This window comes from Ursus americanus, chromosome 4 (genome assembly GCF_024610735.1).
Source record: "Ursus americanus isolate L20-20 chromosome 4, mUrsAme1.1.p, whole genome shotgun sequence".
Taxonomy (NCBI): Eukaryota; Metazoa; Chordata; class Mammalia; order Carnivora; family Ursidae; genus Ursus; species Ursus americanus.
Genome location: NC_142130.1, coordinates 18576939 through 18600342, shown reverse-complemented (window position 1 = coordinate 18600342; position 23404 = coordinate 18576939). Strand labels below are relative to the sequence as shown.

General features: G+C 38.9%; 1 long non-coding RNA gene across 6 annotated transcripts in view; it reads right to left on the bottom strand.

Moving 5' to 3' along the window:
- LOC123786471 (uncharacterized) overlaps positions 1-23404 on the bottom strand; it is a 697240-nt gene that overhangs the window by 483693 nt on the left and 190143 nt on the right. For all 6 annotated transcript variants that reach the window (XR_015724133.1, XR_015724134.1, XR_015724132.1 and 3 more), the window contains one exon: positions 15167-15233. This is a non-coding gene — a long non-coding RNA (uncharacterized LOC123786471). The remainder of the gene's footprint in view (positions 1-15166; positions 15234-23404) is intronic.

Here is a 23404-nt window from a genome sequence, read left to right as displayed (position 1 = left end):
GTGCATTCTGAGCAGAGAAAAGTGAGGATTAAATTTCCCTGAAACACACAGCATTGAGTTCAATTTGCCCAGGGTAAAATCATTTCAAAACAAGAGGGAATTTAACCATGACCTTATGAGACTTTTGTTTCCTATAAGTTAAAATAGCCTGATTAAATAAATAAAAATTTAAAAAGAGAGAGAGGCAAACCAAGAAACAGACTCTTACCTATAGAGAACAAACTGATGGTTACCAGAGGGGAGGGGCGTGGTGGGATGGGGATTAAGGGCTGCACTTGTGATGAGCATCAGGTGTTGTATGGAAGTGTCAATCACTATATTGTCACCTAAAATAATATTACACTCTATATTAACCAACTGGGAGTTAAATTAATTTTTTTTTAATTAAAAAATAAAATAGGGGCACCTGGATGGCTCAGTCGTTACGTGTCTGCCTTCGGCTCAGTTCATGATCCCAGAGTCCTGGGATTGAGCCCTGAGTCATTAGGTTCCCTGCTCAACGGGAAGCCTGCTTCTCCCTCTCCCACTCCCCCTACTTGTGTTCCCTCTCTCGCCGTCTCTCTCTCTGTCAAATAAATAAAATCTTTAAAAATAAATAAATAAATAATAAAAATTAAAAATAAAATAGCCTGAAACATAGGACAGAGGTGGCCAATATTCCTGTGTACTACTTCCATGATGATGTGTAATTTCATCTTGTGTTTCACCCACCATATATATCCAGCACGAGCAAAGTTGACAGGCAATTTTCCTCCCCACTGCCTTAAGCATCTACTAACCTTTCTGGCTTTATACCTGTTTCAAATTTAAGACTACCTTCAAGGAATTTCAAAATGTCCCACAATTCAATACCTGAGGGCAAAGTGATGAAGGAATGCCTTGGAGCTCTTCTTTAACACCTAGACAGCCCAGTCTAGTTTTATCAGAAACTTTTTTTAAATTTTTTTATTATGTTATGTTAGTCACCATACAGTACATCATTAGTTTTTGCTGTAGTGTTCCATGATTCATTGTTTGTGTATAACATTAGAAACTGTTGGCAGTCTACCACTTCCTTTTGTCATTTTGAGAGAATGCAGACACCAACTTAAAAGACAATTCATCACAGTACTAGAATTTCACAGGCGGAAAGGTAAAAAGAACATAGTCTTTGCAGAGATTGAATTCAAATCCCAGCTCTATGATGCTGGGCAACTTTCCTGTCCTCCGTGAGCCTCAGTTTCTTCATCCATAAATTTGGGATAATAATATTTATCACCAAAGTTGTTGTAAATGAGATAATGTACAAAGCATAGTTTAATAATTGCTTGGCACATAGTAGTTACTCATAAATGACAATTACTCTGTTACATTTCTGCAGCACGAGAAGGTCTTGTTTTGTGTCACTCCATGAAACTGTTATCTTTTCTGAAACCAACATAATATATTAGAGCCATTTGCAGAAACAGATATGACTTGTTTCTTGGAATACACTTTTCAAAATTTATTTATTTGTTTATTTATTTATTGAGAGTGACAGCACACAGGTGTGCACATGAATGGGGCTAGGGGTGGTGGTGTGTGACAGAGGAAGAGAACCTAAAGCAGGCTCCATGCTGAGCACAGAGCCCAACATGGGGCTCAATCTCACAACCCTGAGATCATGACCTGAGCCACAGTCAGGAGTCAGATGTTTTAACTGACTAAGCCACCCAGGTGCCTGCAAAGTTTAATATTAATATTATTGATAGCATAAAATAGGTCTCGTTTATGTTAAATTTAGGCTATTCATTTCATTTCTTTCTCTGTTCTCACTCTACTTTTATAATAATTAACTATAAAATCCCATTAATTATTGTATTTCCATATGTTAGGCCTTGAGTGTATTAAAAACAATTAAATATTGAACATATTGGACCACTTATCCAATCATCTGGTGAGTATAATATAATGCATATTTGCAAAATATATTACATATACATATATTAGTGTGTGTATATATCTATATATGTAGGATATATGTTATGTACATATAATATACATAATATTTTAACCACTTTCTCATATACTATTAGTATGCTAAAATGTCATTTAAACATTTTTACTTTAAGCTTCAAACAGTTTTGTGTTTAGGAAAAAAAACACATTCTCAGAAATGTAGACTGGCTTTGTTCACTTTCATAATGTAATAATACTTAGAAGAAGCAGCATGTCAAATGTCATTGATGGCTTCAAGGGGATGAATAAATTTAGAGCCTTACCTAAGAATAAGAGGATGCTAAGGCAAGCCCAAGCAAGTGAAGAAGAGGCACCAAAAAGGAGGCCAGACACTTTGGACACGGGAATCACCCAGATACATACCCCAATTCACAATTTCACCAAGAACCACCATTGTTCACAGAGCATTTATCGCTTTTGATAAGCAGGAATAGCCTCTCCCTCTCCCATGCTTCAGTAGCACTTGACGCCTCTGTTAGCACATTTGTCACTTATGTGTGACAACTGTCTCCCCAGGAGACTATTGGAGCTCCTGAAGGGCAGGAGCCCATTATTTTCTTGGAGAAGATGTTCAATACCCTTTTGTGGAATGAATACTCAGCACCAATATGAACTGACTGCTGAGTAACCAGTAACCTCCTTCTTGCAGAATGCAGTGGCCTTTCCTCATATTCTACAACATTTGATATCATAGACTCCCTCTGAAATTATTTCCTCCCTTACTTTTTGTGTCACTGCCCTATCCAGGTTCTCCTTATACTTTTCTGGCTATTGATCCCATGACCCCTTTAGCTGCCTTTTCTACCATCTCCCAGTCCCTAGGTTAGAGACTTGACATTTATACCCCTCTGCCCCAGGAAAGAGCTTCTGTTAGACTGTCTCAACTTCAATTCTCCCCTTTATGCTTATTAGTCTCCGATCCACACCTCTAGCCCTAACCTCCTCACCAAGCTCTAGAATGTCTCCACTCTAAGACAGCTGCTCTCAAATTCAATATAGCCCCAAACAAAACTCATTATGTTCTCTTCAAGAAAGTTTCCTTATTTTCTGACCATGATATCACAATTCTCTCCAGCATTTTCCAGAGGATATGCTATATTCCCATACTGTTGTGTAAGAGATATGTGTTCAGTTAAATGGGAGGAAAGTTGGGTTAAATACAATTAAAAAGGTTTCTTTTCTGTAGGACTTCTCAGAACCTCTTATATGCTAATGTGTTTTGGGAGTCTCCGAAATGGGGATAGAGTATATACTGTTTATAAATATATTTGATTATGGGACTCTTTCTGGAAGCTCTTCTCAGGAAGGACCAGCTTCAGTGAACCACTTATAACAAGATCTTATCCTAGTCATCCTTGACTCTTCCTTCTCTATATCTAAGTAGTCACCAAATTCTAATAATCCTTTTAAAATACCTCTTTCTTTTCCATTCCTGCTATTCATACACTATTTTAACTCCTCTGGTTTAGGCTTCCAACATTTCACACCTGGATAACACCCTTTCTGTTAATTCCTTTTCTCCTCTTAGCTCATCCACCTGTCTAAACCTCCTAAACCATCATTTTCATTATCCATGTGGTTCTCTTGTTTAAAAAGAAAACAGAACAAAACCAAAAACACCTTCTATTGTTCCCAGGATCAAATCAGATTGAAAACCTGGAACATATCATCCTATTCACCAGCCTTATTCCTTCCATGGCTCTAAGTGAGTCTTCCATCCAACCAGGCTGGTCTTGCCATAGTTGATGAAACAGAGCATGCTTCTTCTCAACTTCTTTTCTCTCCTCATTCACCCTCTCCCCACCTAAAGTGTCCTCCCACTCCCTTTTAGGCAGGCAGTTAACATGCATAAGGGATGGCAAGTACAAGAATGGAAGCTACAGCTCTCCCCTCCAAATTCACTAATTAATCACAACTCTCTTTCAGACCTTAGTCTCTACTTCAGAATGTTTCCTGACACAGTGCTTTAGGAAGCTACCCACAAATCTATTGGAGTTGACACACAAAATAAAACCAAAAAAATAATGGGATTTCCAGTTATAGAGACCAATTCATCATTCTATTTTCTCCATGAATTTCGACTTTTAACCTCTATGAATTTCAAATTCTTCACCTTTGAAATGGGAATAATTCTCACCTCAGCAGTTTGTTGCTAAGGTCAAATGAGTTTACACACGTAAAGGCCCACTAAAGAGGCACAGAGTAGATGACAAGTAGATGACCATCACTTCTCTTCTCCTTCTCCCCTTGTTCTCTACCTGTCTAAATATTATGCATCCTTCTCCAGGTCTCCTTAGCCAGACCAGTCCATGCTGACGAGTCTCTTCTCTCACTCTTCTGACGATCTGCATTTTCATCCTGGACACTCAACCTAGTTGTGTTGTCCAATTGTGTTGACTTAACTGTCCTTAGGCCCCTAGCCTCACAAGTCCTTGATCTCTCATCTTCAATGACATGTACCTCCACACCCCTGGTCAGTTCCTGTTGTAGCCCTGCCTCATACTCCAACATGGTTCACATCTGTTCGAAAAGTCTGCTCTAACCACAAACATTTGTTCTACCTCTGAGTCCTGACTTTCCAAGTCTGTTTCCCACTCTCATGAACGTGAATCCCTCCAACCCTCCTGATTTTTTGAGTCCATCAGCCTCCTCCTGTCTGTCTTTGCCTTCCTGCCAAGCCAATGGTCATTCAGTGAAACACTAACCACAACCTTAGAATTCTCCCCTCCTGCATCCTCTGCCATTCCTTCCATGCCAAGCCCCAACCAGATTACTGTGAGCCCTCCTTGTCTCCTAGTCCTGTGCTGTTGAGCATTGAACTCAGTGACTTGACACCTGGAGACTCTACATTTCTCAGAGAACCATGTCCAACCATTCCCCACTTACTAGCTCTGTCCTTAAGCACTAGTTTGAGAGTGGTATAAAAAAATACTTGGGAGCTATTTTAAAATGCAGACTCCTAGGGCCCACTCCAATTATTCTGACTGAGTCAGTCTAGTATAAAACCCAGGAATCTGTATTCTAACAAGCACCTAATAAAGCAGGAGTAGACAAACCACTGCCTGTAAGCCAAATCTGGCTCACTGCCTGTTTTTGTATTGCCCTTGAGCTAATAATGGTTTATTTTGAATGACTGAAAAACGTCAAAGAAAAATATTTCATAATTTGAGAATATTCAAATTTCAGTGTGCACTAGTAAAGGTCTTTTTTTATAGAACTTCATTTCTTAAAGCAGCTTCAGGTTCACAGCAAAATTGAGAGGAAGGTACAAAAATTCCCATGTATTCCTTGCCCACACATATGCATAGCTTCCCCCATTTTCAACACCCCCCTGCAGAATACATTTGTTACAACAGATGAATCTACACTGACAAAGTCCATAGTTTATATTAGGATTCACTCTTGATTTTGTACATTATATGGGTTTGGACAAATGTATAATGACATGTTTCCATCATTTAATACCATACAGAATATTTTCACTGCCTAACATGAATACAGTTTGACTGGAACACAGCCATATTCATTTGTTTACATCTTACCTATGGTTGCTTTCATGGTACAACAGCTAATCTGAGTAGCTGCAACAGAGACCACACAGAACACAGGGCCCACAAAGTCTAAAATATTTATAATCTGGCACTTTACAGAAAAAGTTTGTTGATCCCTGACTTAAAAGATCCTGTTGTAGTGTCAGTGACCTCAGTTTGAGGTATCCTTAATAAGATACACTGAAATTCCACGTTGCCTAAACTTTACTTCTTTTCTTCATGTTTTAATGACACCCTAACACCCTACAGTTAGTGTTCAAGTTTTTTCCCTTTCCTCAATCCCTTCTCTACCTGGACCTCCTCACTCTCAGCAGATGCCTCACTTCTCGCCTTATTAAGAACACAAAATCTATATATAAGTTACTTATTTCACTTCCTTTACTCCTATGTGAAACTAAAACTACTCAAAAACAAAACAAAACTGTAAGGCCTAGTGGCATCTTCAGTGTCTGGTGGACCTGTGTTCAAGTCTCAGCTCTGTAATTACTGGTTTGTGATCCCAGGCAAGGCCTCAACCGCTAGGTCTTATCCTACATAAATCTGGCTGACAAGCCTAGTTCGGAGGACTGCTGTCAAGGTGAAGTGAAACAACATGGACTTGGCATAAAGCAGGCTTCAGATAACTGCTTTCTTCATTCCGTCTTACATCAAAACCCTAATAGGTCACATTTACCGAAAGCATACTGTGTGTCAGATACCTTAAATTCCTTATCTCATTAAATTTTGACAGAAATACCCAGATAGGGGCTCCTGGGTGACTCAGTTGGTTAAGGGTCTGCCTTTGGCTCAGGTCCTGATCCCAGGGTACTGGGATGGAGTCCCGAGTCAGGCTCCCTGCTCAGCAGGGAGTCTGCTTCTCCCACTGACCCTCCCCCTCTTTGTGTTCTCTCTCTCTCTCAAATAAATAAATAAGCTCTTAAAAAAAAAAAGAAGAAATACCCAGATAGAAGCTAAACCATACTGTCTAACCAAACATGTTTCATCAATTATCTAACTTTCACTCAGTTCTCACCTCCGATGTCTTTACTCCTGTCCACATATAGTCATACACAGAAACATGCTCCATTCTCCTCTTAGCCCTGCCGCAATCTCATATTAAGGTGTTTTTCCCCTTTCCTGAAACAATGAAAAAGAAATCCCACTCATGCCCCAACTGCTCACAACTTGGTTTCTTTTGTTTGGTTCATCTATGAAAACAGCTATTCCCATTTAGGAACAAATAGTTCCCAAGATTACCAATAATTATTAGCTGCCAAAAATAGATGGCATTGTGTTGGTACTTATTCTGCTTTATAGCAAATACTATTCTAATCACCAAAGATTAAACAGCCACAAAACAAAACTCTCCTTGACTACCATAACAACTCACTCTGGTAGTTTCCTTTGCTTTTCTGAGCACTTCTTTTCAGCCACCTTCCCTGGCCTCTACTCTTTTCCCCATCCCTTTCTCTTGTCCTCTCTACTCTTCTCTTCCCTCTTCAGTTTACTTTCTAGGACCTTGGCTTCAACTACCAGTACTATGCAAATCTAAATTAGCTGTGTCTAGCCCTAACATTCTTTAAACTTTTTCTTTAAATTTTTTATCCTTTTTCCAAACCATGGGCGAAATTTCCATTCATATTTCAAATCAATCAAAGGCAAAACCAAAGCTCCCTTAAAATCAAGTCTTTCTCCTGAATGATGCCATCATTCCCTGAGAGTTAAACTCATAGGATCATCGTTTCTTTCTTACTCTCCAATACCTTGACCCCAGCAGTCCTCACTTCCCAATCCATCTTTGATCTTTACGGTTCTAATTCTTCCCCCACTGCTGCAGTGAAATTGGTCCTGCTAACATCACTGATATCTTTTATGTTGCAAAACCCAACAGACTCATTTCAGGTCTCCTTTAGTGCTATTCCTTTGGTGACTTTTGAAACTACCATTCTCTCTTTCTTAACAGTTTATTCCCTTGATTTCTAGTTTCCTTCATACACATACCACCTATGTGATCTCTTATGATTGGTATTTCCCTCTATTATACAACTTATTTACATCACATACCTGGCTAGGACCTCCTTGATATTAGAGGCCCTACATCTGCTAATACAGAATAAGCACAAAGTAAATATCTATTAAATTAATGAGTGAGTTAATTCTCTTTCTATTAATTCTATTCCTACTGTCACCACTTTGACTGAGCCTCTGGTTCCCTATCACCTGGCCTATTATAAGAGTTTCCTAACCAGCATCCTCATTTTCAGTCTGCTCCAAATATTTCCAGGTATAGTTGCCAAGTACATTTTCCTAATGTAGATCTCTGGATCATGTCAGAAACCATTCAGTTACTCACAAAACTAAACCAAACCTATGAACCTGGAATTCAAAGCCACCAAAATAAAAGTCCAATGTTCCCTGCATGGTCTTCTAAGACTATCATATAATAATAACCCAACACCCAACATGGCCTTTCAAGTTCCTTGTGCTTTGGTTCCCAAACTACTTCTGTTGTAATGTTTTATCCTTTAAGGTCTACTTTCTCCAAAATATCTGATTCTTCATAATTCTTGATCCTATATGGCTGAATAACTTCTGATCTTCAATATTCTAATCCACACAGCATTGTGAGTACTACTTTGATGAGCCATAAGATTTCTAGCCTATTGTTAACATTAGTGATTGGCCTTTTGAGTGACCTACTTTGCAAACTCGCTGAGAGCAAGAGCTATGCATTCTTCATCTCATATTCTACTTCATAATGCATTTTCAACAAACACCCAGTGAATTAATACTTAACTGTGTCATATGTATTAAAATACTTTGCATTCAATTATTTCCCATCTAAAAAATACTGTCCCTTAATTTCCAAGTTCTTCTCCATCTTCAACCCTAGCCTGTCCTTCCCTTTCCCAGTGAAACTGCCTGAAAGGATTGTCACAGATGCAGTCTCTTCTCTCATACCTCCCTTTCTCTTCTTAGCCCACAGCAATCTAGCTCCCTGTCATCCCTCCACCCAAAATGGTCTTGCAAAATCAAACACAATCTCTTTGTTGTGAAATAGAGTGTGCCCTTTTCAGTCTTTCACTTACTCCACATTTCTGTTGACAGATGATCCCAAGTTCCTGTCTTGAGCCCAGAACTCACCTGAGTTCCTTATTTACATATCCAGTTCTGTACTAGACATCTTCAACTGAGTGTCAAATCCAGCAGAGTGCTCAATAAATATTTGTTGAATAAAGAATCCCTCCCCAATCTGCTCTTCTTGGTTTAGATCACTGTTTCTTAATCTATTTTATCCTATGCCCTCTATTTAGTAAATATGTAAAATCTTATGTTCCCCCAGTACCAAATACATTCTGACATAGCTCCCCACCCTTCACTCAGAGCCTTTTTGGAGGCCGAAAATGACCAACCCTCTGCATGTCTCCATCAGACATCAGACCAAGATGGTTCTATCGAGCATTGGTTTCTGATGTTTAAACTATTAAAACAGTAGTATTTGCTTAATTTTCCAAATATAAAATTATAATATTAAGTATGTTCGATAGACTTTTTAAACAATACTTAAGAAATAAACACTTTGAGCAAATTATAGAAAAGCATCAAAACACAAGTAAATTATTTTAAAACTTAGTTTATACCTGGAATTTCCCCTTCCTCTCCCTCATCTTCTCTCCTCTACCCTCCCTTCACACTTCCTTTTTTTTTTTTTATGATTTATTTATTTATTTTAGAGAGAGAGAAAGAGCACAAGTGAGCATGAGACAGAGTCGCAGAGGGAAAAGGAGAGACAATCTCAAGCAGACTCCACACTGAGTGTGAGCCCAACGGGAGACTCAATCTCACAACCCTGAGATCACAACCCAAGCTGAAACCAAGAGTCAGTCACTTAACCAACTGTGCCACGCAGGTCCCCCATCCCTTCATACTTCTAACCCTAATTCCTTCCATTTTTTTTTCTCATTTTCACTGTATTGATCACAGAGTGTGCTATCCCTATTAGCAGCTGAAATTTATTTTTTTCTGGAGACCAGAAGAGTAACTTGTCCATTTTGGAATTTTTATGAGGAAATACAAGTGTCCATCTCCTTGGCCATCCCTAGTAGTCCAAGTAGTCCAAAAAAGAAAAAATTTTCCAAGTTGCTCTGGGGAAGTCATCCAAGCAAGGCTGAAAACAGGTCTACTATGTGCTTAGAAGGACTTCCAGATCTGGCTTCCTCAGCAGAAGCTGGAGAGAAAGTCTTAACTTTCCTTGTGCTCACATCTTCATTTTACTATATCCTGACAGATCCTACCTTTGAACTGTTGAGATGCAACTCTGCTGGATGAAGTACTTTGCTATTCCTTCAGTTTATTTAAAACAAACAAACAAACAAACAAACAAAAACCCTTGAAAACAGCTACGGGGTATTTTTTCATAGCACATCTTTGTTACTATAACCCTGCTTTTCACCCCCAATGATCTAGCACATATTTAAGAGAGGTTTGCCCTTCCACCAAAAGAAACCATACATTAGTAAATCTGTTCTTATAACTGTCATAGGGGAAGAAAAATATTACCATCTTTCATTTTCAGAGTACTCTATAAGGAGACCATGAATACTAAAAGGCATTTATTTTAGTCTTCAATACACTCTTTAAGGACATACTCATTAGAGCTTTGACAATATAGACAATTTTGGATGGCTGACAGATTGGACACCCTTTCCTAAAAGAGCTACACTGGCTGACAATCAAGTTCAAGGCTCCAAGAAACTTGTAACATCACTGTTTAAGCCAAAAAGTGGAAGCCAAGACCTGAATTCCTTAACCAAAAACCTATGAAGAAAATATACCGGTGTGCAGGTAAATGACTCACCAAAACCTTTCTGAACCCGGGGTTCCAAAAAGTTTTGTAAAATGTTTCTCAATTTTCACTCCATGCCCCAAAGTACACACAAATTATATATGCTGAACCATTATAGTTGACTCATGAACTTGTCTTCAAAATTTCTAAAAGAAATACACAGAAGCTGAACTGATAAAAGCCCTACTACCTAATCATGACTCAATGTATCACAAGTCTAAACCTTTGTGATGTTAAAGCTGAGGACTTGTTTTCCATTTTTCGGTGTCTGTGGCCTCTTTATAGGCATTAGCATTCTATTATCCTTTAAGTAAACTTGGCATTGTTTGTATAATACGTAAATTAAGAATATAGTTTCCTATTCCACGTACAAAGGAATTTATGGGACATAATTGAAAAAAAGGACACTCAAATTCACTGTTAGCATTGTATTACTAGGTAAATTGTTTCTTTCTCCTTTATTGCTTTTCTCATTCTTAACTTCACCTCTCCCTCCATCCTTTCTATTTAAAGTCCCAAAGAAAGGAGCATTTATAAGTTTTGCTATGGCACCCTGGACTCATCAGCAGGGGTAGCTACAACCAAAAGCATAATGAAATGTCTTTCCCTAACAGAAAATGTATAGTGGGATTTTTTCAATCGCTACATAATCCTCACTACTATTAAGTTATCAGGAAAGCTTTTGGGGATGTGTTAAGCACAGCAGTAGGCTGAGATATGCAAGTTTAGTTTTAGGAGCTGGGACAAAACCATACTGCTCCCGGAGAACAGAGGTATAAATAATATAAAGATAGAGAAAGGGGACCCAACAATAGAAGAAAACATGTAGGGAAGCTGGATGGAACATGAGGGAAGAAGGGTCAAAGAGAGAAATCTCCAGTGTTAGCAAACTAAGAAGGTACTTCACAGAGGAGAATGTTCAATAGGGATGATCAAGTGGTTTGATTTGGGATATGCAAAGTAAAGCCCCCACCCACCCCACCTCATCTCTCCTTCAGTAAAAAATACTATACAATTTTACTGAGTAAAATCTGTTGCTCACTCACTCTTTGTGAAAGGGTACTCTATTAGAGAACCTCAGTGAAAGCTGAGGTCTGTGGCTATGGGTTGGCCCTGTACAAAAACAGAAAGATGTTCTGTATGTGTAAGAGCCTGAGGGACAGCTGACATCTGTGTTGCTCAAGGAAGGCCCAGGATATGATGTCCGTATTTAATCTACATAGCCACATGCTTCCTGTGTAACTAGAGGCCAGTCACTGAATCTGATTCTGCGTTTTTACCACTGTAAAATGAAGGTAATGATAACAGACTTTGGAGTGATTGTGAGAATTATGGCTAATATGTATAAGATACCCACTATATGGAAGTTACCCTTTTGATGACGATTTTTTTTCTTTTTTTGCCATTTTTGTTGCAGCTGCTAAAAACTCTGGCCAAGTCTATGACTCAAAAAAACCCCACAAAACAAAAAACAAAAACCTTTGAAATGTATGGCTTTCATATCTGTGTTATTTTTTTCCTGAGTCTTAAACTAATTTATATTTTCTCTATACCTAATTGTTTATTATTTATAACTATCGTATTACATTACAACCTACATCAAAGCCCTTTTAAAAAGCGGTATGTGTGCATGTGATAGAGTTTTTCTGCCTCTTATGTTCCCAGTTTCCCCATACTGAATTATAAGTCATGATGAGAGTCTGTGAATTTTCTTCCACTTCAGATGCTACGGCCATGCTTAGTTTCATGGGGTTGTCTACCCAATAATTGGAATGACCTTGGCATTGATCATAACGTGCCCTGCACTCTCTTGCCTTGTCCCCTTTGTCATAGAAAGGTGACTCCAATCTGGTATTAGCAGTGGAGCACGTCTGTGGAAACCTGGTCTTATCGTCTTTGTCATTATGTCATCACCATCTTAGCTGATCAGACCCAACCATCATATTCATGGCAAAATGTCTGCCCATCCATAGGAGGTAAGAAAAAACAAACAAATAAGGGACAGATAATGTTCCCATTTGACACCTGAGGGAAGCAAGGCCCAAAGATGTCAGTGATCAGCCCAGAGCTTTCATCATCACAAAACCGGAATTAAAACCAGGCCAACCAGTTTCCTGCATCCTGAACATTACAGAGAACTTGACCTCTTAACACACGCTGATTAGTCAAGCAATCTATAGCTTGTCAGTACATCAAAGCATGGGCAGATTTACTTGATCCTAGTGAAGATTATAAAAGAACAATTTGCAGATAATAGCTTCTACTGGCAGAGCTTATGCAGGGGGCAGGGCTCCTATCCTATCCTGCAAGGAATGGGGTCGCATGAGCCTCATCTCCACCTTTGGGTTCTACTGCTCGTCCATGAAAGCACTGAAACCTCAATACCACTACTGTAATAAAAAAAGTAGCACCTAGATCCTAACACAAAGCCCAAGGAACTTTTAATTTTACATAAAGGAAAACAAAACTTTAAAATCAATATGAGATGATTCAGATGCTTAACAAGTATGTTCATTTTTCCTTTTCTCTGATAACTTCTGAAGACACCACAAAGATCTGGATTTCTAAACTTTCTAGGAGTGGCTTTTTGTTTGTTTGTTTTTGTTTTGGCTTAGCAAAGAGTCAAGTGTGCAACATTATCAGTTGTTATATCTAGGAATACAAGGCCTACAAACAAAAGATTTGGGAAGGTTCCCCTAGCCCCAGTGGTTAGGTAGGAAATTTCTAGCTCTCCAGTACCCAAAAATGCCAGGTGCTTCCAGGATAATGTTTATACCTATGTTGAGGGAAAAAGGAAGCATTCATTGCTGCACTAGCAAAAGCTTTGAAACAGTTAATCCTCGACAAACTGAGCAAGCAGGAACCTTACCTGATTTCAGGCCTGATTATCTATTCCTTAACATGTCTTTACACAGTCTTTACAACTATATCAAGACAAAATATCTCTAGCTTTTACCAAAAGTACTTAACAATAACACAAAGAGAAATTTGGCAAAATGATTATAAGACTGACTAGACATGAAACTAGTAAGCAAAAGACAAAATCTTACCGCCCAGGTACTAATATGGATTAGCAAAAAACAACAATGACACTTCTAAATAATAAACTTTTTCTTTTAAGAGCCAAAAAAAAAAGCGATTTTAATTTAACAAGTTTAATTTACATAAAAGGGAATGAAATCGATATTATGAGAAAAATCTGCATAACTGGTATAATTAATTACATCTCTCAAACAAAAGATCTTTATACTGTGCCTCTCTCTCAATCTAAGATTGTAGGCAATGATTACAATGGCACCGTACAGATTATCTAGAACACCATGTCCATGCAGACAACACAACAATCCAACTTGTTTTCACAGGAAGAAACCACACTTAGATCCATCAAGAAGGGAACGAATTCATTTTACTCTTCTCCCTCCCACCCACCCACCCCTCAGGTTTTTATCATCTGTTATATAGCAACTGTTGTAAATTATGGGTAACAACAACCTTGCAACTTCAATACCAATATAAACCAATACCCCACTGCCACCTTCTTGGCATTTTGCCACGTGTGCTATTTTAAAGTTAGGCATTAGGAGGCAGCAAATGGCTCAAAACCACAGGCAAAGATAAATATTGTAGGAAGTTGGAAAAGCGACCTAAAGCTGCAAAGGCAGAGAAAACAGACCTCATCTTAACCACAGACTTCCAGGAATTTAGAGTTGTTATGAGGAACACTTGGAAGGGAAAAGGGTTTGGCCCTTGTAGAGAGCGCTGTAAAACTATCCGGATTCCATTCCTCATTTCGGCAGCTCTAAAATAGGCTGATGGTCACCTGAAGGGTTAAACAATACAGGTCTAGGTTTCATTTAATCTTGTTTTTTCCTTGGCTCCAGAAACAAAGGTCTCATGGTTGCCTACGTGGAATTCTCAGGTCGCACTTGCTTTGGCAATGCCCATGCCAATGCATTTGCTGTTCAAGCCATCACAGAGACATTGAACTGATTCCTGCCCCATATCGCTTCATTCTGACTAAGGCATTTACATATTTAAAGCACGCACCATAGTTACTTAGAAATGCCAATACTGCATCTACATTAAAAAAAAAAAAAATGCTTGTGACATGTAGCCTAATTCAAAGAATTATGTCTTCAGATAACACATATCTGTCTTATTTTTGGGAAAATGAAAACAGCCTTTTCACTTCCCTAAAGAGAGAAAATACTTCTAAATGAAGCATTGTTATTTTAGTTATAATGCTTGACTGAATTACAAGACATGTAGCTTAAACCACCTAAAAAATTGTTTGATTGGTTTGTAATATCAAAACAACTCTTGCCTCTCTCTGGATATTTATTTTGAAAAAATAAACTCATATAATTTATAGAAGAATTTCATTTCAAGCACAAATACAAAAGCCCTTAGAAAATATGACTGCTAGGAATCAAAACTATAAATTGCGAGGAAGACTGTGTGGTGCATGAAACAAGAAAACTTAACATCTCCAAAGATAGTTCCCTACAATTTTTGCATTGTTTCTTAAACTGTTGTGCTAAGAATGCGTACATTATGTGCCACACAATACTTAGCTACAGAATATACAGGATAGAGCAGTAATGAAAACCACATTCAGTATTACGATAGTAATATTGTGATAAACAGTTTAACCAAACCAAAAGTAATTGCTATCAAAAAATGCAAATACTCCACAAAACCTATTTTCCGTCTAGGCATGCATGATGATTCCAAACACCTCCAATAACCAAATTTCAGCTTTACTGCAAATGACTCTTAAAAGTAATTGAAGAAAATATCACACATTACTTACTGTTTCTGAGATTTCTATGCCATCCTTCTGAATTCAAAGGGGTGAAAAATTACTGCCACGAGGAAATCTAGCAGACAAAAAGAGGGAAAATAGCAAGTATTAGTTGTCTGAAATAGTAACATCTTCAGGTTTTCTTGAGGTACTTCCCACAAGATCCCAAAGCAAAGAAGAAAAAGGAAAAGTTGGAGCGAAACATCACACACATCCCAAGCCGACTTTCTCCACAAACCCATGCAGCTCCAAACTTTAAAGGCTCAAATTGTTGAGCATCCTGATTGAGCAAATATCCGACTTCGGTATCACTGGTTACGTACACAATTTCAGTAAGACGAATGTATCTCCAAAATTACGGTTACTTTAATGTATTATCCAGAATTTCCCCCTGTTTCTCTCCCTTTCTCCCTTTTCCATTCACATTTTTCTTCCTACAAAATGCACATAGGTCTGTTCTTCCTTGTACCCCGAGTCAGGCCTGGCTTTGAAATGCATTTCAATCTCTCAACACAGACTGCTTTCATTGCATTTAGAGTCCCACTAAGGCCCAGCTTTAAAAGCTACTGATTCTTTTTTTCTTTAGCCTTCCTCACAAAGGAAGGGTATTTTGTAAATTACCAGCTCGTTCAGATCAACAAAAGGTACTTTCATAGAAAGCCCCATTTGATTTTGCTCAAATTTGATTACAAGGATGGAGAAAAGGAAAGGAAGTCAAAAAGAAAAACCCCAGATGGCTTTTTCATTCATCTCAGTGAATGAGCTTTATCTGTGCCTTTTGAAACTGTAGCAGTGGAAAAGCATTTCTGTTGGCTTAAAAAACTTGACAAAAATTATTGGTTTGCCATTTCTCATGTAACAGCCATTGGGAACTGGATGAAAAGACTTTTTCATGGGATCGCCTGCTTGGATCAAAATAATGGAGATTAGGTATTTCATTATAAATTACAGTGGGAGATAGAGCAGGCTGTCATATTAATAGCAACCTGCTCATGGCCTTCAATGGTAGCTATTCTCCTAGACAAAGGACCAAGGGGGTTGTCTATTGAACTTGTACTTTAGGCCTGATCAATTTTCTATCATCAAGGCAAAAGGTGAGATGACTAACAAAGGAATTCACACATGAGTGACCTCATAAGCCTACAGATAAAACAGCTTAAAGAAGCAAAATACATCCTGAAATTATGGATGATAAACTGTATAAAGAAGAAGACAGAATCTGAGAGCAGGAAAAGGAAAGAGCAATGGTCTATAATTCTCCTCTCTTCTTGGCCAAATGGACACATTAAAAGCTACTTGTTTTCAGCTGCAGATAATTGCAGCGTTTGGGTTGCAGTGGTCGGCTCTAAATCCTTCAGCCCACTTTTTTTCCTCAGCACAGCTCTAGTCATTTCACTCGCTCTTAACAACAGCATTGTGTTCAAGACAAAGCTTCTACCAAGAGTCACACTTAAAAATAAAAACTAAAAAGAATCACAAGCAACACAGGCTTCCAGATATCACACAGTAGACTGTGCGTTTGTTATTTGCTTCAGGTTTCCAGCCTCTCGCCCGCCTCTCGTCCACCTCTCATGTACTGACTCGGAATCTAAAGCTTTTCAAAGACTAAGCTGTACCTGAGACTAAAAGACACAGAATCTTAACGAAGCAGAATGAAATGTGCGATCCCATGAAGACTCTTTCAGAAGAGATTGAAGATAAAATACTAATCCAAAGAACTAGTGCAGGACAGGTGATTAATTTTCATCCAATCACAAGGACTAATTTAGATTCCAAATTGAAGTTGTCCAAATCACTGTAGAAATTGCTAAAACTGTCTTCCCTGTTATATTTCCATGGAATTTTCTTTAATCATTCTTAAAAAAAATAATAATTGGCATTTCTGCCCTCTAGTCTCAGTGTTCCTTGAATTCAGGATGGTAATAGAGAATTTCTGTTCCAGAGATAAAACCCAGGTTACCAAAGGTTTCTGTTACCTGGAGATGCAGATACTCTGTAAGACTCTGCATACTCCATAAAGCTAATGCAAAGGAAAAATACATGTGAGCTGGGCACCTGCCTGGCTCAGTTCAAGTCATGATCCCAGGGTCCTGGGGTTGAGCTCCTTGTTGGGCTCCCTGTTCAGTGGGGAGTCCGCTTCTCCTTCTTCCTCTGCCCCTTCCCCTGGCTTGTGCTCTCTCTCTCTCTCTCAATGAATAAATAAAATCTTTTAAAAAAAATACATGTGAGCAGGATATATTTTTTACTGTGCTGCATCATTTTTAAAGCCAAAGAGTAGTATAAGATTATTAATGTAAAAGGACTTCCAACTGCCTAAAAGCTTGAGAAAAATACCATAAATATCACTGGTGATAGCAATTGTCAAAATAAGGTTATATTTGAAAGGGCATTCTCGACAGGTGTAATGACCCCGCAAATCTTGGGCACAAGCAGTCTTAGTACACACTCACACATATAGTAATGATGACATAAGGAAGGTTCTTTATATGTAGTTCAATAAAACAGGATATAGTATAATCTGAGGCATATATACAAATGATTCTGCATTTGTGTAAAATTGTCCTTTGTTTTTTAGAAGAACCCTAGATCCCTCAACTATTTGAACTATTTGGAGAGACCTCAAAGTTATTAAGGAGGAATTAAACAACATTGGTTGAAGGCAGTGTGCAGGAAAGCTCTTCCTATTATTGGTGTAAATGTGGCTGTGTATAAGTTTTCCAGAGGGTAACTGGCCAGCATTCTTCAAAAGTTTGAAAGCCTTCATAACTCTGGACCTAGTTGTTACACCTCTAGGAAAATCTTCCAAGTGGAAACCAACAAAAATGCAGATAAAGATTTTGTTTTCCACAAAGATACTCATACAGTGAGTCAGACAATTACAGGATAGTGGTTAGGATTACAAGTTCTAGAACCAGACTAGCTGAGTTCCAATTACAACTTGACTAACTTTCAATTACAACCTTATAACTTTGGTAATTAACCTCTCTATGACTCAGTTTTCGTACCTGTAAAATGGGGATCTTTAAAGTGTGTTATGGAAGAAAAAAGATTGCAGAGGAGAAGGGGACCTTGTTCAGCGGGTCCCCTGAATCGAGCTGGATATCTACCAGATCATCCTGAACACCCACGAAATCAGCCCGAGAGGTAGGTAGGTACATCTGGATCTCTACAAACGAACATGTCCAGCACTCAGTATTGAGGTACAAAGCGGGGAGTTGTGAATCTGTGCACAGATATCGGAAGATAAATGGAAGGAGGAGGGAGCTGCTGCTCAGGCACCGGGAAGCTGTAGCCTCCTGGGCTGAGGAGCTGCTGGATTCGTGGACTGATGGCCGCCAGGAAACCAGACTGAAACCAGGAGCTCAGGTGCGCGCAGGAACCGGGGGCGGCTGGTGGCATTAGAAGCACAAAGGACAGAGACGTACCGGCCCTGGGAGCGAAACTGGGAGAGCGGCTGGGGGGCGCCCAACACGGGACACTGCGGGGTTTTTAGCAACACCGACAGAAACACAGTTAAAGTGGTCAAGAGAGCTCTGTAGAGAGCAGACTGCGATCTCTCTGGTCTGAGCAGAGGCTAGGAGACGGCCACTGCTACTCTGACTCTCAGAAAAGTCACAGAAAACCACCAGGGAAAACCGCCAGAGAACAAAAGCCCAGAAATACCGGCTCACAGTGTGCCCATCCCCATCCCCCCTCGCAGGGGACACGGAGACTCTACCCAAACAGGGTTGCCTGAGTATCAGCGCAGCAGACCCCTCCCCCAGAAGGCAGACTGAAAAATCAAGAAGCCCACATCCCTAAGATCCCTATAAAACAAGGGCACACGGCCTGGGTCCTGGTCAATAATATGGGCTCTGTGCATCCCCACAACCTCTCCTCATCAGAATGACAAGGAGGAGGAATCCTCAACAAATAAAAGAAACAGAGACTGTGGCCTCTTCCACAGAACTAATGGATATGGATATAACCAAACTGTCAGATATGGAGTTCAGAGTAACAATGGTCAAGATCATGTGTAGGCTTGAAAAAAATATTAACGAAAATATTAACGAGAATATAGAATATCTAAGGGCGGAAATGAGAGTGAATCTGGTAGAAATTAAAAATGCTATGAATCAAATGCAGTCTAAACTGGATGCTCTGATGGCCAGGGTAAATGAGGCAGAAGAACGAATTAGTGAATTGGAAGATGGGATGATAGAAAAGAAGGAAAATATGGGAATTGGCTCCAAAAAATCCAATCTCAAGAATGTACATTATGGAAGATTATTGACTCACTGAAAAATGCCAATGTCAGAATCATTGGCATCCCTGAGGGGGTGGAAAAAGAGAGAAGTCTACAAGAGATATTTGAACAAATTGTAGTTGAGAACTTCACTAATCTGGCAAAGGAAACACGCATTCATGTCCAAGAGGCAGAGAGGACCTCTCCCAAGATCAATGAGAACAGACCAACACCACGTCACATAATAGTACAATTTGCAAATATTAGATCCAAGGATACAATCTTGAAAGTGGCCAGGGGGAAGAGAATCCTTACCTAAGGAGGGAGGAATATCAGAATAATGTCAGACCTGTCTACAGAGACCTGGCAAGCCAGAAAAAGCTGGCAAGACATATTCAGCACTAAGTGAGAAGAACATGCAGCCAAGGACCCTTTGTCCAGCAAGGCTGTCTTTCAGAATTGATGGAGAGAAAAGGACCTTCCAAGACCGGCAGAAACTGAAAGAATATGTGACCACCAAGCCAGCCCTACAAGAAATATTAAGGGGTGCTCTATAAAAGTAAAAAGACCCCAAGAGTGATACAGAACAGAAATTTACAATCTATAGAAACAAAGACTTCGCAGGCAACATGACATCATTAAAATCATATCTCTCAATAATCACTTTCAATGTGAATGGCCTAAATGCTCCTATAATATGCCACGGGGTTGCAGATTGGATAAAAAGACATGACCCATCCAAATGCTGTCTGCAAGAGACTCATTTTGAACCTAAAGATACATCCAGACTGAAAGTGAAGGGTTGGAAAACCATTTTTCATGCCAACGGACCTCAAAAGAAAGCTAGGGTAGCAACTCTCATATCAGACAGATTAGATTTTAAACTAAAGACTGTAGTTAGAGATACAGAAAGACACTATATTATCCTTAAAGGATGTATCCAACAAGTGGATATGAGAATTATAAATATCTATGCCCCCAACAGGACAGCAGCTAGATACACAAGCCAACTCTTAACCAAAATAAAGAGACATATAGATAATAATACGTTAATGGTAGGGGACCTCAACAATCCACTCTTAGCAACAGACAGATACCTAAGCAGAAAATCAACAAAAAAACAAGAGCTTTGAATGACACACTGGACCAGATGGACCTCATAGATATATACAGAACACGACACCGCAAAACAACAGAATACTCATTCTTTTCCAATGCACATGGAACTTTCTCCAGAATAGACCATATACTGGGTCACAAAACAGGTCTCAACCTATACCAAAAGACTGAGATTATTCCCTGCATATTCTCAGACCACAATGCTTTCAAACTGGAACTCAATCACAAGGAAAAATTTGGAAGAAACTCAAACACTTGGAAACTAAGAACGATTCTGCTTAAGAATGATTGCGGAAACCAGGGAATTAAAGAAGAGCTTAAGCAATTTATGGAAACCAATGAGAACGAAAACACATAGGTCCGAAACCTACGGGACACTGCAAAGGCAGTCCTAAGGAGAAAATACATAGCCATCCAAGCCTCACTCAAAAGAATAGAAAAATCTAAAATGCAGTTTTTTATATTCTCACCTCAAGAAGCTGGAGCTGGAACAGAACAGGCCTAACACATGCACGAGAAAGCAGTTGATCAAGATTAGAGCAGAGATCAGTGAATTAGAAACCAGGAGCATAGTAGAACAGATCAACAAAACTAGAAGCTGGTTCTTTGAAGGAATAAATAAGATTGATAAGCCATTGGCCAGACTTATTCAAAAGAATAGAGAAAGGACCCAAATTAATAAAATTATGAATGAAAGGGGAGAGACCATGACCAACACCAAAGAAATAGGAAGAATCATTAGAAACTATTATCAACAACTATATGCCAATAAATTAAACAACCTGGAAGTAATGGATGCCCTCCTGGAAACCTATAAACTACCAAGTCTGAAACAGGAAGAAACTGATTATTTAAACAGACCGATTAATTATGAAGAGATTGAAGCAGTGATCAAAAACCTTCACAAAAACAAGAGTCCAGGACCTGACGGATTCCCCGTGGAATTCTACCAAACATTGAAACAAGAAATAATACCTATTCTCCAGAAGCTGTTTCAAAAAATAGAAACAGAAGGAAACCTACCAAACTCATTCTATGAGGCCAGTATTACCTTGATCCCAAAACCAAGCAAAGACCCCATCAAAAAGGAGAATTACAGACCGATTTCCCTGATGAATATGGATGCCAAAATTCTTAACAAGATCCTAGCTAATAGGACCCCACAGTACATTAAAAGGATTATCCATCATGACCAAGTGGGATTCATCCCTGGGATGCAAGGGTGGTTCAACATTCGCAAATCCATCAGTGTGATAGATCATATCAACAAGAAAAGTGTCAAGAACCATATAATTCTCTCAACTGACGCAGAAAAAGCATTTGACAAAATATGGCATCCTTTCCTCATTAAAACCCTTCAGAGTGTAGGGATAGAGGGTACATTCCTCAATTTCATAAAAACCATCTACGAAAAGCCTACAGCAAATATCATTCTCAATGCGGAAAAGCTGAAAGCCTTTCCCTTAAGATCAGAACATGACAAGGATGCCCACTCTCGCCATTATTATTCAACACAGTACTAGAAGTCCTTGCAACAGCAATGAGACAACAAAAAGAAGAAAATGTATTAAAATCGGCAAAGAAGAAGTGAAACTGTCTCTCTTCGCAGATGACATGATACTCTATATGGAAAGCCCAAAAGACTCCACCCCCAAACTACTAGAAGGTATAGAGCGATTCAGTAATGTGGCAGGATACAAAATCAATGCTCAGAAATCAGCTGCATTTCTATACATGAACAATGAGACTGAAGAAAGAGAAATTAGGGAATCCATTCCATTTACAATAGCACCAAAAATCATATGTTACCTCGGAATTAACTTAACCAGAGACGTAAAGGATCTATATTCTAGAAACTACAGATCACTCTTGAAAGACATTGAAGAAGACACAAAAAGATGGAAAAATATTCCATGCTCATGGATCGGAAGAATAAACATAGTTAAAATGTCTATGCTACCCAGAGCAATCTACACTTTCAATGCCATCCCAATCAAAATACCAATGACATTTTTCAAAGAACTGGAACAAACAGCCCTTAAATTTGTGTGAAACCAGTAAAGGCCCTGAATCGCCAAGGAAATGTTGAAAAGGAAAAACAAAGCTGGGGGCATTACATTGCCTGATTTCAAGCTATACTACAAAGCTGTGATCACCAAGACAGCATGGTACTGGCACAAAAACAGACACATAGACCAATGGAACAGAATGGAGATTCCAGAAATGGACCCTCGGCTCTATGGTCAACTAATCTTTGACAAAGCAGGAAAAAACATCCAGTGGAAAAAAGACAGTCTCTTCAATAAATGGTGCTGTGAATATTGGACAGTTATATGCAAAAGAATGAAACTTGACCACTCTCTCACACCATACACAAAGATAAACTCCAAATGAAGGAAAGACCTCGATGTGAGAGAGGAATCCATCAAAATCATAGAGGAGAACCTAGGCTGTAACCTCTTTGACATTGGCCACAGCAAATTTTTTCATGACACATCTCCAAAGGCAAGAGAAACAAAAGGAAAAATGAACTTGTGGGACTTCAGAAAGATAAGAATCTTCTGCACAGCCAAGGAAACAGTCATCAAAACAAAGAGGCAAACCACAGAATGGGAGAGGATATTTGCAAATGAAACTACAGATAAAAGACTGGTATCCAAGATCTATAAAGAACTTCTCAAACTCAATACACAAGAAACAAATAATTAAATCAAAAAATGGGTAGAAGATATGAACAGACACTTTTCCAATGAAGACATACAAATGGCTAACAGACACATGAAAAAATGTTCAAAATCATTAACCATCAGGGAAATTCAAATCAAAACCACCTTGAGATACCACCTTACACCTGTTAGAATGGCAAAAATGGAAAAAGCAAGAAACAACAAATGTTGGAGAGG